The following is a 13,693-nucleotide window of genomic DNA, read 5'->3' as shown; positions in this document are numbered from 1 at the left end:
TTCCCCGCTGCCTTGCAGTTCGTGGCCGCAGGCACGGGAGGGTGCAAGTGCTTTTCCTAACCCTTCCCCAGGCGCTACAGAGGGAGGGATGCTGCTGGTGTGGGTACCGCATCCTTGGAACAACGAGGAGAACAAACTCAGGATGGTTTAAATAGGGATGGGGCATTTACCTGGAAATCCATCCAGGATTTCGTGTTAAAGACTGCAGGCTGGAAGGCCTGGGCAGTGCCTGGTGCTGAGGATGCAGGATGTGACCCTGCAGAGCAGATCCCATCCCTTCCCAGCTCCACCATCCTCAGCATCGTCAGGTCCTTCATCCTTTCTGGACCACTGCAGCACTGGGCATCCCCATCCCCTCCGGCAGTCTATGTCCGGTCCTTCCCCTCCACCATTCATCCTCATTTAATCATTACCCTAATGACAATTTGGGTCGAATCAGAGGATTTTGCTTAGTGAGGCAAAAGCAGCCCCATAGCAGTGCTGTGGGTTTAGTGGCAGAGATTGGATTATGCTCCCAGGGCGACACACACTTCCCTGCTCGTTCAGAAGAGCATCCATTTCCTGCGCCGTAGCCTCCAGCTGACCTCCCCTTTTAATTCCTTAATTTTCTTATCCGCATGCCATGGAGAGGAGCTGCCTCTTTGACCTTCCTCGGGATGGCTCCGGCGGCGGCAGAGCACAGCGGGGCTGAGATTAATTCCCCTAATAAAGATGACAGGCCCCAGAGAAATGACGTTATGCAAGGAAAGAGGAAAGGACCCAGAGGCATCGGGAAGCTCTGATTGCTTTGATTCCTTGGAGCCAGCGCAGTGGGAGCGAGCCAGCAGTGCTGCACCCGGCTGCTTCCACCTGGGATCATGGAAGGGGGTGGGTTGGAAGGGACCTTAAAGCTCACCCAGTCCCAACCCCTGCCACGGGCAGGGACACCTTCCACTGGAGCAGCTTGCTCCAAGCCCCCGTGTCCAACCTGGCCTTGAACACTGCCAGGGATGGGGCAGCCACAGCTTCTCTGGGCACCCTGTGCCAGCGCCTCAGCACCCTCACAGGGAAGAGCTTCTGCCTAAGAGCTCATCTCAGTCTCCCCTCTGGCAGGTTAAAGCCATTCCCCTTGGCCTGTCCCTTTTTGGGGCACTTTTGGGGTTTTATTCGCGGGGGCATCCCTTGGGGCAGGCAGCGCAGCCTGATTTGGGGTGCTCTTGTACAGTCCCATCCTGGCAAATGAGTGCTTCAACCCCAGCTGCATCCCTGAGCCATTCTGGGGTCCCATCCCAGTGATGGGCTCTGGAGCATCAGTTTGCTTAAAGGGATCATTGGAATTCCTCTGCACTGAACCACTCTATGGTGTCCCTGGGATGCTGCAGGAGGGGAGGTGCTCGCTCCATCCAGGATTGCTCTTCTATCCCTCAGCACATCCAGCAATAGCTGGAGAAAACTAAAGGCTCATTCCACTTCATTCACCAACAATAGCTTCGTCTCTCCCTATTCCAGGCTTCCTCTTGCTGGCCGGGTGCTCCTCCTGAGGTTTGATGAATCCTCCCAAAGCCACAAGGTGGAGAAATGAGTTTTCCGTTTGTGGCATGTGTTAATTTGGGAGATCATGGCTGGAATCACCGGGAATGGGTCTGGGCAGGCCGGAAAAATGTTTAGCCCAAGGAAAATGTTAATCTTGGGGTTTTTTTCCTTCCCTGGCTGTTGAGATCCGACTTTTTAAGGCAATTAGTGAGGGGTTATTTGTTAATCAGTCACACTTCGATGCTTGCTTTGGGGTCTCATCTCACGCTCTCGAGTGCACATCGCTTCTAATCATGAGCTTCACTTCTGATGTGGGATGTTCCTGTCTCGGGCTGGCTGTGCGTGCTGTGGTGCAGGCACAATCCTGCGTTCAGGAATGGCTGCTGGATGCATCAGGATGTGATGTGTGATGACGGTGGGGCTGCCCTTCCCCTGCCCAGACAGCCGTACCCACCGTGCGCTCCATCCTCATCCCAAGCACATCCCATGTTTTTGGGGTGCATGGGTCTCCCAGAGTCTGCCCAGGGTGGGATAATCACCCCCAGCCTATGAATGGGTGCAGGCAGAGCCGGTGCCACCTTCTTGGGATGGTGATGGCACACAGGGGTGCCCACAGGACTCCTGCCCTCTCCATGCTGTGGTGTTGGGACCGGATGAACCATCCCCAAAACACATCACCCCATGCCCTGGGGGTAAGGCCTCACCAGGGAAAGCTGCTTTGGCCTGCACCAGCATCATTCCAGCTCTATGTGCACTGGTCCAGCCTTGTGAGCTTGAGTCCAGCCCTGCAAGTATTGGTCCAGGCCTGCGAGCACTGGTGCAGCCCCGAGAGCATCACCTGAGAGCATCGGTCCAGCCCTGAGAGCATCAATCCAGCCCTGCAAGAGTCAGTCCAATGCTGTGAGCATGGATCCAGCCCTGCACCAGCATTGCTCCAGCCCCACGGCTGCTCCCATGGCCACCTCACTGGCCCATAACCCAAAACCCCACTGGTGGAGGGTGGTGTCCAGCTGGGGTCCTCCTCCCTGCGATCCTCATGGCGTGCGCTTGATGCACTTCACTGTCTGCTGCAATGATTTGTTGCTTGTAAAACCACCGTGATTAACTACAGTTTAGCCTCCTGGTTTCATGTCTTATCATGTTTCATCTCACACAAAAGACATTTACAGTCTATTTTCGACTTCAAAGCAAATGCTTCTTGCGTGAGCATTAAGGAAGGCAAATATTTAAGCAGAACCTGTATGGTATTAGCGTCTCTTGATGTTCCCTGCTGAGTGAGGATTGATGGCTGCCTCAAAAGGCAGGTTTTTCCTATTGTTTTATGCACCAGTGATTAATATTTCATGTTCCCACTGTTATATATTTGCTGGCTGGCACTGGCCTACCCTGACAGTGCTTTCTTCATGTCTTACATGTCCAGCTTTTATGCACTTCAATATAGGAAGTGTGACTCTTGGCAGCGTCCTCCGGTCTTATTGAAGTCTCCTGCTTGAGCTTTCTGAATGAGGCTCATCTTGATGGCGTCAGGGCTGATGGCACGTCCTCCTTCTGCACTGATACCTCTGTCCTGTGCTGTGCCCCAGCTTTTAAGCGGGTACTGCAGGCTGTGCCACTTGGATGGGGACAGTGAGGATGGCACCATGGGGACCGGATCCTGCAAGAGGATGAGGTTGGATCCTGGTATTCCTGCTGAGATGAGAGGATATGGACCAGGGTGAGAAGCTGCTCCCACTCCTGGTAGCACCCTCTGCTCATTGCCTATGCAGCAGTGGCATCACCCTGAGCCCATCTCAGTGCTCCAGCACCATCCAGCACCGTTCATGCCACCGCAGTGGGGTTTCTGCTCCCCAGCACTAGTGGCAGAAGCCCAGCGGTTTTGCACTGAACTCACAGCCCTTCTGCACCCCAATCCCCCAAACCCCGTTGCGTTCCCAGCCAGCCTTGTCAGGGCAGGATGAAAACAGCCCAGGACCAAATTCCTCCGCTTTGAACACGACGACGCACTGGCGTGCGCTCCTCTGAGCACTAAACGTATTAAGACCAGGAACTGTAAGGGCAGGCTCTGCTTCTCATCCAGCTCGGAGTTAATGTAACTCAATTAGCATGAGCGGTAAATAGAGCCCGGTTTAATTTAGATGGAGAGGTTGCTGTGCCTCGAGCCTTTCCCTTCAGGAGCAGGGAAGCTGTGGGAGCACTGCCAAGAGCTCCTGCAAACCCCGAGACCATGAGATCCGGGCGCCTGGGGAGCAGCACCCAGTGAGGAGCTTCCCGGAGCATCCAGGAGGATACGATGGTTGTGAACTGTTATTAGGTGCCATATAAAAGCCTGGGAAGCCCCCGAGAGGGTGTCTATTTAAAGAGTCTATTTAAAGAGGACAAGATCAGCTTGGCAGGGAGGTTGGAGCCATGTGTCTTCAGGGCTGTGCTGCATTCCTGGGACATGATGCGGAATGCGTGCATCTTCCCTGCATCACAGTCTATCTTTGTTCCCCTCTGACGTCTTGAGCAGGGGCTGGTATTTCATGGCCACGGCTGGGCCTGCCAGCAGCACGGCAGCTCTGCTGGAAATTAACTCCTCTGAGCTTTAAAAGCAGTCTCAAAGGCATAAAACTCAAAGTAAGAGATCAAACCTGTTAATCTAAGCCTAATTCAAGCTGCTGGCTCCGGTGGGTAAAGCATTGAGGCTCTGATAGGGATGTAATGCAGGCGGGAGGTGCTGCTTCTCCCAGGCACATCCCATATCCATCCATCCATCCATCCATGCCCTGGGGCATGGCACACTGCACAGCGCAGCTCCCTACCATCCATAACCCCAACTGCGGTGCTTTCCATCCACCCATCCCAGACAGTGAGACAGGAATGGGGTGGGATGCTCTTTTCCTGGGAAGTCCAGCTCAAGGGAACAGGGTTTGTGGGTGCAAGTGTGTGTATGTGTGGTGAGGTCAGTGATGGACCATGAAATGAAGCTCGTGAAATACATCCTCCTGCGCTGGCGATGCCGAAGGGAGTGTGTTCCATCATCAGTCCTGACAGTGCCACATAACTTAGATTGCACTTAATGGAAATAGCTCATTTCACTGATGGTTTCTAAGATGCAATACTGGAGATTGTCTCATTTTCCTGTCCAGCCCATGCACTGCAGCAGGATGGCAACAAGCGGGCATGGCCACTCTGGTGGGATGCAGGGAAGACCAGCAGGACCTGTGCCACTCTGGATTGGAGTTTGGATGGGAACAGGCACGGAGGGATCGCAGGTTTGGTTCCCAAAGAGGCTTTGAACCCCCTGGGTTGTGTGGTACTGGGGATCTGAGACTCCCTGTGCCCCAGCTCATCCATGAAGTGAGGTAGAGACCAGTATCCCCCATAGAGATGGTCCACGCTGTCCCATTGCCCCGTGGTGCTGCGGGATGGGAGCTGGAGGCTCTGCTGGTGTTCAGCCTCAGCCAGGCTTCCCAACGTGCCTTTGAGGTACGGAGACACCCTCCTTTATTGTATTGCCAAGCAGCTCTTTATCCACCTCTCAGGGTTCATGAGGCCCCGAGTGGGACCGGCTGCATCCCCTCCCTGGCTCTTTAGAGCTCATTGTAATAGTGACCTGCCAAAAAATGAGCTTGAGCAATGGGCAAATATGTCCCTTCCCAGCCCAGAAGCACTGGTGATGGGCACAGAGAGCTTATTCCTGCTTGTCCTATTGCTTTACAGAGCTGGATGTGTCAGTCAAGGACAAACCCAGATCACTGGTGCATGAAGCCTGTGGGGTCCCTGCTGCTGGGAGCCCTGCAGAAGTGGGGCACCACTGGCCTGATCCTGCTTAGGCAAAGCAGGTGGTGTGGTGGGGATACTGATGGGGCTGAGTTGCTCCACCTGGTCAGGCACCACCCAGAGTAGGGTTTAAAGGAGGGAGCAACCAGTCTTTGTCCCTATCAGGGTGAGGTCAGCAGCAGTTTGGGGTGGAGGTTGCCTTGGCACCTCTGTTAACACTGAGACCTCAAACCCCTCCAGATAAAGAGCACTGGAGTCAGCAGGAGCAAACCCCCTGCCTGATGGCCCCATTTGGTGAGTGGATGCTTTGGCTGAATGCAGCAAATCCTTAAGAGCAGCTCTGAGCTGTGTCCCTGTCCCCATGGGCATTGTATTTCATTGCCTTTAACTGTGTGATTTAAAAACTGAGCAATAGATGTCACATAAATGCTGGCAAACAGGAAGGTGAAGAGTTGCTGTGGAGTGGGAGCCCCCAGTTTGGGTGGTGGATCATGGGGGTGCTCCTCAATGGGGCCTCCTGCACCCCCTACCCTAAATACATCTGCAGCCTCAATACCCACCCTGGTTTGTGGGTGCTTGACTCCTCCAGAGAGCTGTGAGCCCAAGCAGGCCTTTCCTGGGCAATTCATTGCTGGAGTTTGCATTCATCCCTGGTGGGATCCATGTGGATGGAGATGGGGGCTTTGGAAGCGTGGGATGCAGCTTCCCATGAGGTGGAGGCTGCTGTGGTCCCTCAGGCTCTCAGTGAGGTGGATCTCCCTTCAGAGCAAGGTGCTTGCTGCAGCCCAGCTTGCCCATGGGACACATCCCTGGGCTCTTGGAGTTGGAGGCTCCTTACAAAGCTGCATCGCTGCTGGTGCCCCTTGTGCTGCGTGGCCAGGATGGAGCTGCCGTTTGCAGTGGGTTTTGGGGTGTTTTCTGCTGTTTGCCTCGTTCCATTTAGCCTGGGGGTGCAGTGCTTGTAAGGGGGGGAAGAAAAACCCAGTGACTGCGTGTTCCTGTGTACCTGGGCTCCCTGAGCAGCACTGCCTGCTGCAGCCCCCACTGCACCGGGCTGGAGCAGGGCAGTCACTGATGTGCACTGGGTTTAATCCACATGGGTGTGTGCAGGATGGGCGAGGATAAGCCCCGAGCACTTCTTGTCTCCGAGGGATGCATTGGGAGCTGGGTTTAAACTGGGGGGAGCCAACCCCAGGCTGCATTGTGTGCCAATACGTGCTGAAGGGCGAGACGGATCGTGCCTTCATTTACAGCTGCTCACGTGCACGAGTCGCCAAAATATTCAAGGCATCCCTTTAATTTCTCCATCGGAGGCTGGCGCGGGATCCTGATGCTTATCAACCCCCTGCCTTTGGATGCAGGCTCTGGGGAGGAAACGTTGCTCTTGTCGACAGCTTGTGTCAACCCAAGGCACGGCTTAAGCCTTCGAAACTGGGCCTGAATTGGAGCTGTGCATGGGCAGGGATGGCTTTTACCCAGGGTTGTGCAGGATCTGATCTTCTGCTTTGCATAAGAGCTGGGGGGATGTTCTGGATCCTGGTGTCCAAGGGGAGCTGTGACCTCCCTAAGCTTGGCCTCAGCCAGGCTGTGAGTGCTTCCTGTGCTGTCCCCAGCATCCTGGTGCCAGGATTCTGCTCTCCTCGGGGAACCACTGCAGAGCCATCCTGATGCCTACCAGGAGAGCTCTGCCTGGAGGGCTCCAGCCCATGAGAGAGGTTAAATCACTGCTAAACCATAAAGGAGTCTGTAAAATTAGTGGGTAATTAGCAGCGCTGTGATGTACATCATGGCACGCCGCTGCTCCTGCAGGGATGGGTGCCTTGTGTGACGTGGGTTTGCTCCTGAGACATTTGCATTGCTTTTAGCCCAGAGCTGCCATCTTGTCATTGCAAAATTAAGACAAAACAAGCAGTTTGCTGCTATAAATGATAAAAGCAAATGGAAACACCCCCCAGCAGAGCTCTGGCAGGGAGGACATCTGCCTCCTGGTCTGCAGGAGGGGAAAGGATGTGCAGTGAGAATGTGGCTGTGTGCTTGGCACCACTTGGTCTGGGTATTGGGGGGGGAAAAAAGGGTCCGAAGCTCTGGACCCTGCACTGTGTGTGGATCACAGCACACAGTGATGGATGGATGCAGGCTGGAACCGGGGCTATGTGCAGTCTGGTATCCCCTGCCATAAGACCCATTGTCTCCTGCTGCTGCACTGAGCAATGGGCTGGTGCAGCGCCCAGTACAGGCTCCTGCTGCTTCTGTGTTGCTGCTGGTGATGCTGGTTGGACATGGGTCATTTGCTGGTGAATTCTGGGGTTGGTGTTTTCCCTTTGCCCTGGCAGGCGCTGAGGCAGCGGAGCCGAGGACTGCAAAGCATTTGCCATAGAATCTGAGGAATTTGGAGTGAAACCCCCGAAGAAATTAAGGACAGATGGGTTAGAGGGGAAGAAAGAAACCCAGATTCTTTCTGCTGCTCGGTGCCTGCCTCTGCAGCAGCCCCTCATCCCTGCTGCAGCTCTGTGCTGGGCATGGGGCTGCATGAGCATCCTCCTGCACCATGGGGACACCGGCACCTCTGCCCTGAGGATGATGCCACATGGGAACGATGCCCCTGCAGCAGCCAGGACCATCACCACTCCCATAGTGATGAGCCAGGAGGTCTTGGGGGCTTCCTCTGAGGAGATCCCCGTTTCCATCCTATAGCCCCTGGTGAAGCACCAGCACCAAAGCGAGACGCGTGGCAAGAATTAACCTCTCCCTTAGCTACCAGCTCCAGGAGAGGTTCTGGGGCAAAGCCAAACCCACCAGCAGCAGTGGCTGGTGCTTTGTGAGGGGTGAGAGCCCCATCCCCATGTTATTGGTTGTAATCTCTGGGATTAGGAGCTTTTGCTTGTGCTGGCGCTGGCTCTCTGCCTGGTGCTGCATCAGCCCCAACACCTGCGCGCTGACTTCAGCACCTCAAGTATTTCTGATGCAACTGCTTGTTTGTTCCTCCTGAAGCAAGCTCAGTGCTGCTCAACGTGTTAATGGGGAGAAATGGAGCATAATTGCTCCTTTGTGTAGAAGCAGTGGGTAAAGAGCAGCGCTTGGCTGCAGAGCTGGAGCTGGGAACAGGTTGTGGTGTGATCCACCTGGGCTCTGCTCTTGTGTCCTGCGAGAGCAAACTTCCTCCTGGGAGAAAATCACTGCTGCACCCACCTGCCTTCACCTGGGATCACAGAACCATGGAATGGTTTGGGTTGGAAGGGACCTTAAAGCTCCTCCAGCTCCAACCCCTGCCACGGGCAGGGACACCTTCCACTGGAGCAGCTTGCTCCAAGCCCCTGTGTCCAACCTGGCCTTGAACACTGCCAGGGATGGGGCAGCCACAGCTTCTCTGGGCACCCTGTGCCAGCGCCTCAGCACCCTCACAGGGAAGAGCTTCTGCCTAAGAGCTCATCTCAGTCTCCCCTTGGGCAGGTTAAAGCCATTCCCCTTGGCCTGTCCCTACATCCCTTGTCCCAAGCCCCTCTCCAGGTTTCCTGTAGCCCCTTCAGGCACTGGAGCTGCTCTAAGGTCTCCCCTTCAGGAGCCTTCTCTTCTCCAGGCTGACCCAGCCCAGCTCTCTCAGCCTGGCTCCATAGAAATAGTCAGGAAATGGTGCAGCTTTTCATCTCTGAAGGTGCTGTGGGCAATTGCCCTTGTGTAGGGGTAAATTGCTGTGGTGTTTTTGAGATCCCATAAGCCAAGCCATGGTAAGCAGCATCCAGATGAAGCCAATGCTGGCACAGCCATGGCCAGGCTGGGAAGGAGGAGAAGGAGGCAGGAGGAGTTCGTGTGCTCCAGATGCAAACAATAAGGGCAGCGGATCTTGATTTCATCTGTCAAGTAATTGGGCTGGAAGTCTGTGCATGCTAATGACTCCACATCAAGCAGCTCAGTGCTCAGATGTGACCCATCCTACTCCATGGGGAGAGCGGGGGGCTGCAGCCCGCCGTGGCCATGATGAATCTCCCCCAGATGTTATCCCATAGGGGAAGCAAGACCCACATGTATGTTATTAATGATGCCAAAGATCTGAGGTTAAAAATGACCACGGGGTGTTCACATTAGCCCCAGGATGTAGGTCCTGCTGGGGGGGGGGGGCAGTGGGAGAAGTGCTGGGGGGCCCGGCCCCAACTCTGTACCTGCCATTGCATGGGGTGGGTGAACACCAAAGTGGTCCCCAACATCCTGTTGTGGCTGTTGGGAGGAAGAGGGTGCTTATAGGAGCTCTGACAGCCGTGACAGTTAAAGATGGGGATGACATGAGGAGAGGGATGCAGGGATATCCAGGTTGCGCACAGGAGCTTGGAGCAAGCTGCTCTAGTGGAAGGTGTCCTGCCCATGGCAGGGGTTGGAGCTGGATGAGCTTTAAGGTCCCTTCCAACCCAAACCATTCTATGAAGCACCCAACTATTCAGCCATGGGATGCTGGTGGGTACCACGAGCCCAAATGGAGCAATGCTGGTCTGAAGGCTTCCTGTGATGGCTTTTCCCTGTGGAGCAGAGCTTTTGGGCTCATGAGCCTCAGGTTACTGGTCTTGGCTCCATCCTTCCCAGACATGGCAGAGCCTGGGTGCTTGGACTGAAAGCTCCTGTCATCAGCCCAGCTCCAGGCAAAGCCCCATCTCCTTCCTGCAGAGCCAGCGAACACTCCAGGATGGAGCCCATGTGGGTGCCTGTGCTATAGGAGCCAGGACTTTCCTGTCCCCAGAAAGGGGGATCCTCACCTCCAGAAGGATTTTGTCTCCAAATGGGGCTTTTTTTCCCTATGAGAGGGCCAGGATACTGGGAAGCAGGATCCCCCTGCTATTGAAGGGCATGGGCAAGCGCTCTCAGTCCCCCAGCACCTGCAGGTGGTTGGTGCTGTTGTTCTGCAGCCCCGGGGCTGTGGGAATGCCGGCGTACCCGGCACCCTCTCCCATTCTGGAAGGGTTCCAGCCTTTCCTTGCTGATTGCTTCACCATGTGCATTGCAGATGATGAGAGATGAGCGTGGACCAGCCCTTGCTGCTGGGTGAGACCCTCTCCGCATGCTGCCCGTGGCTCTGTTCCATTCATCTCCCCTTACTCCCATGTGAAAACCAAGCTTTTTGCTGGAAAATGGGTGTTTTCCACCCGGAAAGCGAGGTCAGGACATGCACAGCTCCAGCATGACCTGCTGGTTGTTCAGGCTTTGCTTTCGGTGTCTAGCTCATGAGCTCGCATGATGCATGCCACTATTAGGGCAAATGAGTGTATTAGCTCCTTCTGCTCATTACCCGAGTCATTATCTGTTCATTAGCGCTTCTTAATGGGGCGATATTTTGCTGTCTTAAGGGTTTTGCAGAGTTAAGGCTGGAATAGACAATGCAAACAGACAAAGAAAATGCATTACCCCTATATATGGCTTAAGTAGTGCTGGGAAATGGAGCCTGGGTGCTGCTGGGGGTACCTGCAGCTGCTGACCTATGCCGGGGGCTGCCTAGCATCACTGCAGGATGGAGTGGGACCACCTCTTGTGGCGGCCTAAAAACCAGGGGTTTGACCCAAAATAGCGGCCTGATCCCTCTGCTACTACTGAAAACTTACAAAATTCGGGTTTTATTGCATTAAACCCTGAAATCTGTTTCCCACAGCAGAGGAGCAGGTTTTGCTGGGGGTGCTCAGTGTTTAACCCAGTGGTTGCTTTTTCCTCCCTCCTTCACACCTCATTTCTTACTTTCCCCGTTGCCAAAACCCAGCCAAATGCATGTCAGGACACTCGGGACCCTGCTTCCCTCCCCTTTGAGCTCCACTTTGGTTCCTCCGTGCTTTGAGACGTTTCCTTTCATACTTTGCTTTGTTATTGCTCCAGATGTTCCCATTTTCCATCCCACACCTTCCTCTCCATTTGGCCACTGGATATTTGGCTGAACCAGAGCCAAATGAAAGCTACCCCCCACCTGTGCCTGGGATTAGCAGTGGCCATGCCAGAGCTTCATAGACTTGTAAATGCAGCCATCTGCACCGGGTGACTGTGCTTTTTCTGATGGCAAAGAGGCAAACCCAGCCCCTACCACCCAAAATGGGTTTGGGAATTTTATCCTGGAAAAAGGAAGGGGGGAAAAAAAAAAAAGGCAGCTTGTAAATAGATTTGCTTGAAAAAAAAGCTGATTCCTGCAGAGATTGAGCGTGGTGGCATGGAGCTGGCTGGGGAAGCTGGTGTGCTGCAAGTGAGCAGCGAGGATGCGCTTCGGCTCCAGAGGGATCAGCTCTGCTCCTCACCGGCTGATGCTGGGAATGGTTAGGATATAATTCACCAGCTCTGCCCCCCCAAGGCAACGAGCTGTGCCTGGCTTTCATGGCATGGAGGTGGCCCTGCTTGTTTAGTGAGTGGGAGAGCTCAGCTGGGCTCCAGTCCTCATGGCTTTCTGCAGTGGGTTTAGCACTGCAGTGATGGGAAAGCAGGCTCAGGGATGGCATCCTTCCTTTGCCATCATCATTTCATGGGGTGTCAATGCACCTTCAGGCTCCCCAGCCTGTCCCAGTGCCCCCAGCTGAGCAGCAGGGGGGGAAATGCAACAGAGACATGATCTAAATGGAGTCGGATCCATTTATAAGCTAAAAATGTGAAATTAAACCATGTGCTGAGCCTACTGCTAACCTGTTGTAGGTGCGTTTTGAAAAGAAACTAGGAAATTTGGTGGGGCCAAACTGGCCATAGATGAGCCTTGGAGCAAGCTGCTCTAGTGGAAGGTGTCGCTGTCCATGGCAGGGGGTTGGAACTGGATGAGCTCTAAGGCCCCTTCCAACCCAAACCATTTTATGATCCTATGTTGTTATCAGAGCCGATAGGTTTGGGGCTGACCCAGTGCTGGCACTGCCATGGGTCAGGTCTCAGCTGCTGTGGCCAGAGGTTCTCACTGTGTTCTCCTCCTCCTATAGGGCTGAACTGGTGCCACGTCTCCCCCATCCTGGGATAACCCTATTGATTCAGACCCACAAATGAAGCACACCCGCAGAATGAATACTCATGTTCACATCCATATTGATGGGCCTCTCTGAGCCTTTATTGGGATGCACAAATAACTGCTGGGGAGGCTGCTGATGAGGTGCCAATGATGGGATCTTGCCCAGGAAAGACAGAGGTGACAGTGGCTCACCCTTGGCTTGTGGCTCTGGTAAACCCACAGGGACTTTGCCACCTCCACAGCACTGAACCCGCCTTGTCCCTGGGCTTTTTGGGCTGTAGGTCCCCCAAAACACCCATCAGGGTGCTGGGTGCTGCACTGAAAGTCCTGGTCCATCCACAGGCTGCAGTTGGAGACATCCATCTGCAAGCAGTGACGTTTTACCCCTGAGAAAAGGGGCCTTCCTCAGGTGGAAATGGCCTTGCTGCCCCATACATCTAACCAGGATAAAGAAATCCCTCTGCTTCCACAGACCTGCGTGACACACACTGGGTAACAGCAGGTTAAACGCAACAGAAGCACCTTTGCTTTTGTGCCTCTTCCCCATCCCTGTGTGTTTTCACTCCCAGGGCGATGTGTAACCATTTTCACTCTTGTGTCTTCACCCAGGAGGGCACCAGTGGAATCACTGCAGCCAGCTCTGGGTTCATATGTGTGGGGAGTGAGAGGGGAAGCGAGGGCAAGGCAGCACGGGGAAGCTGCATGGAGCATGCAGGATGGCAGCTGGAGACCCAGGACAGAGGTTTGGGGAGCTGAGGGCTGTGTCTGATACTGCACAGCTCTGCCTGCTCTAATAAAAATCGCACATTTCATGTGTATTATTTTTTAAATTGAAGCTTTAAAAAAACCCCGGTGGGTTTTGGCTGCTTTATCCCCTTATTGGGATTATTTAAATCAAAACCAGAAAGGGGGAATGGCTCCTTTTGTAACTCCAGCTGGATGGGAGCCAGCCGTGTCTGCGCTGCCGTGAGCAGGCTCTGCTTCCTGGTGCAGGGGCAGCGGGGATGCTGCTGCCCCAAAATGCCATTGTGGGATAACGGCACCCGCATCCCTGCTGGGGTGATGGAGGGAGCCAAAACCCTCACTCCTGGGATGCTGCTCCTGAGACAAGAGAGGGGCTTTGCCTCGGTTCATGCAACGTGGACTCAGCCCCCAAATCCCAGCGGAACCTGAAGATGACTGAGCATCCCAATGGCTGCGGATGGGACCCTCGGAGCCGGTGGGTGTTTTTGCTGTCTCCAGCCCCCTGTTATTGCTGTAGCCAGGGGCAATTCTGTGCTGGGGTTTTGCAAAGCCATATTAAGGAAACTCTCGCCCTGGTGCTGCTGGCTCTCCTCCAGGCTGGAAATTGCATTCCCCCCGCTTGAAATTCCTGCCGGGGTTTCAGATGGGGAATGTTCGGCTTCACTTTCCATCCCGAGCTGCTGTCACACGTTTTAATAACAGGGGCTGTGCTACACCCCGGAGGTGGCTGTG

The 13,693-nt window shown here is 54.4% G+C and overlaps 2 protein-coding genes across 2 annotated transcripts in view; one reads left to right on the top strand and one right to left on the bottom strand.

The window, feature by feature from the left end:
* Window positions 1–13,693, top strand: part of MSRB1 (methionine sulfoxide reductase B1) — a 68,863-nt gene that overhangs the window by 3,822 nt on the left and 51,348 nt on the right. The window lies entirely within an intron of this gene.
* LOC133279790 (uncharacterized) overlaps window positions 13,677–13,693 on the bottom strand; it is a 188,526-nt gene continuing 188,509 nt past the window's right edge. Inside the window, exon 11 of the mRNA XM_061473944.1 lies at window positions 13,677–13,688. The gene's annotated coding sequence lies outside the window, so the exon portion shown is untranslated. The remainder of the gene's footprint in view (window positions 13,689–13,693) is intronic.

The sequence above is a fragment of the Pezoporus flaviventris genome, unplaced genomic scaffold, assembly GCF_033815535.1.
Source record: "Pezoporus flaviventris isolate CSIRO_AGI_PZ_B2104156 unplaced genomic scaffold, CSIRO_AGI_Pfla_v1 ptg000078l, whole genome shotgun sequence".
Lineage (NCBI taxonomy): Eukaryota > Metazoa > Chordata > Aves > Psittaciformes > Psittacidae > Pezoporus > Pezoporus flaviventris.
This window is presented reverse-complemented; position numbering and strand designations above follow the sequence as displayed.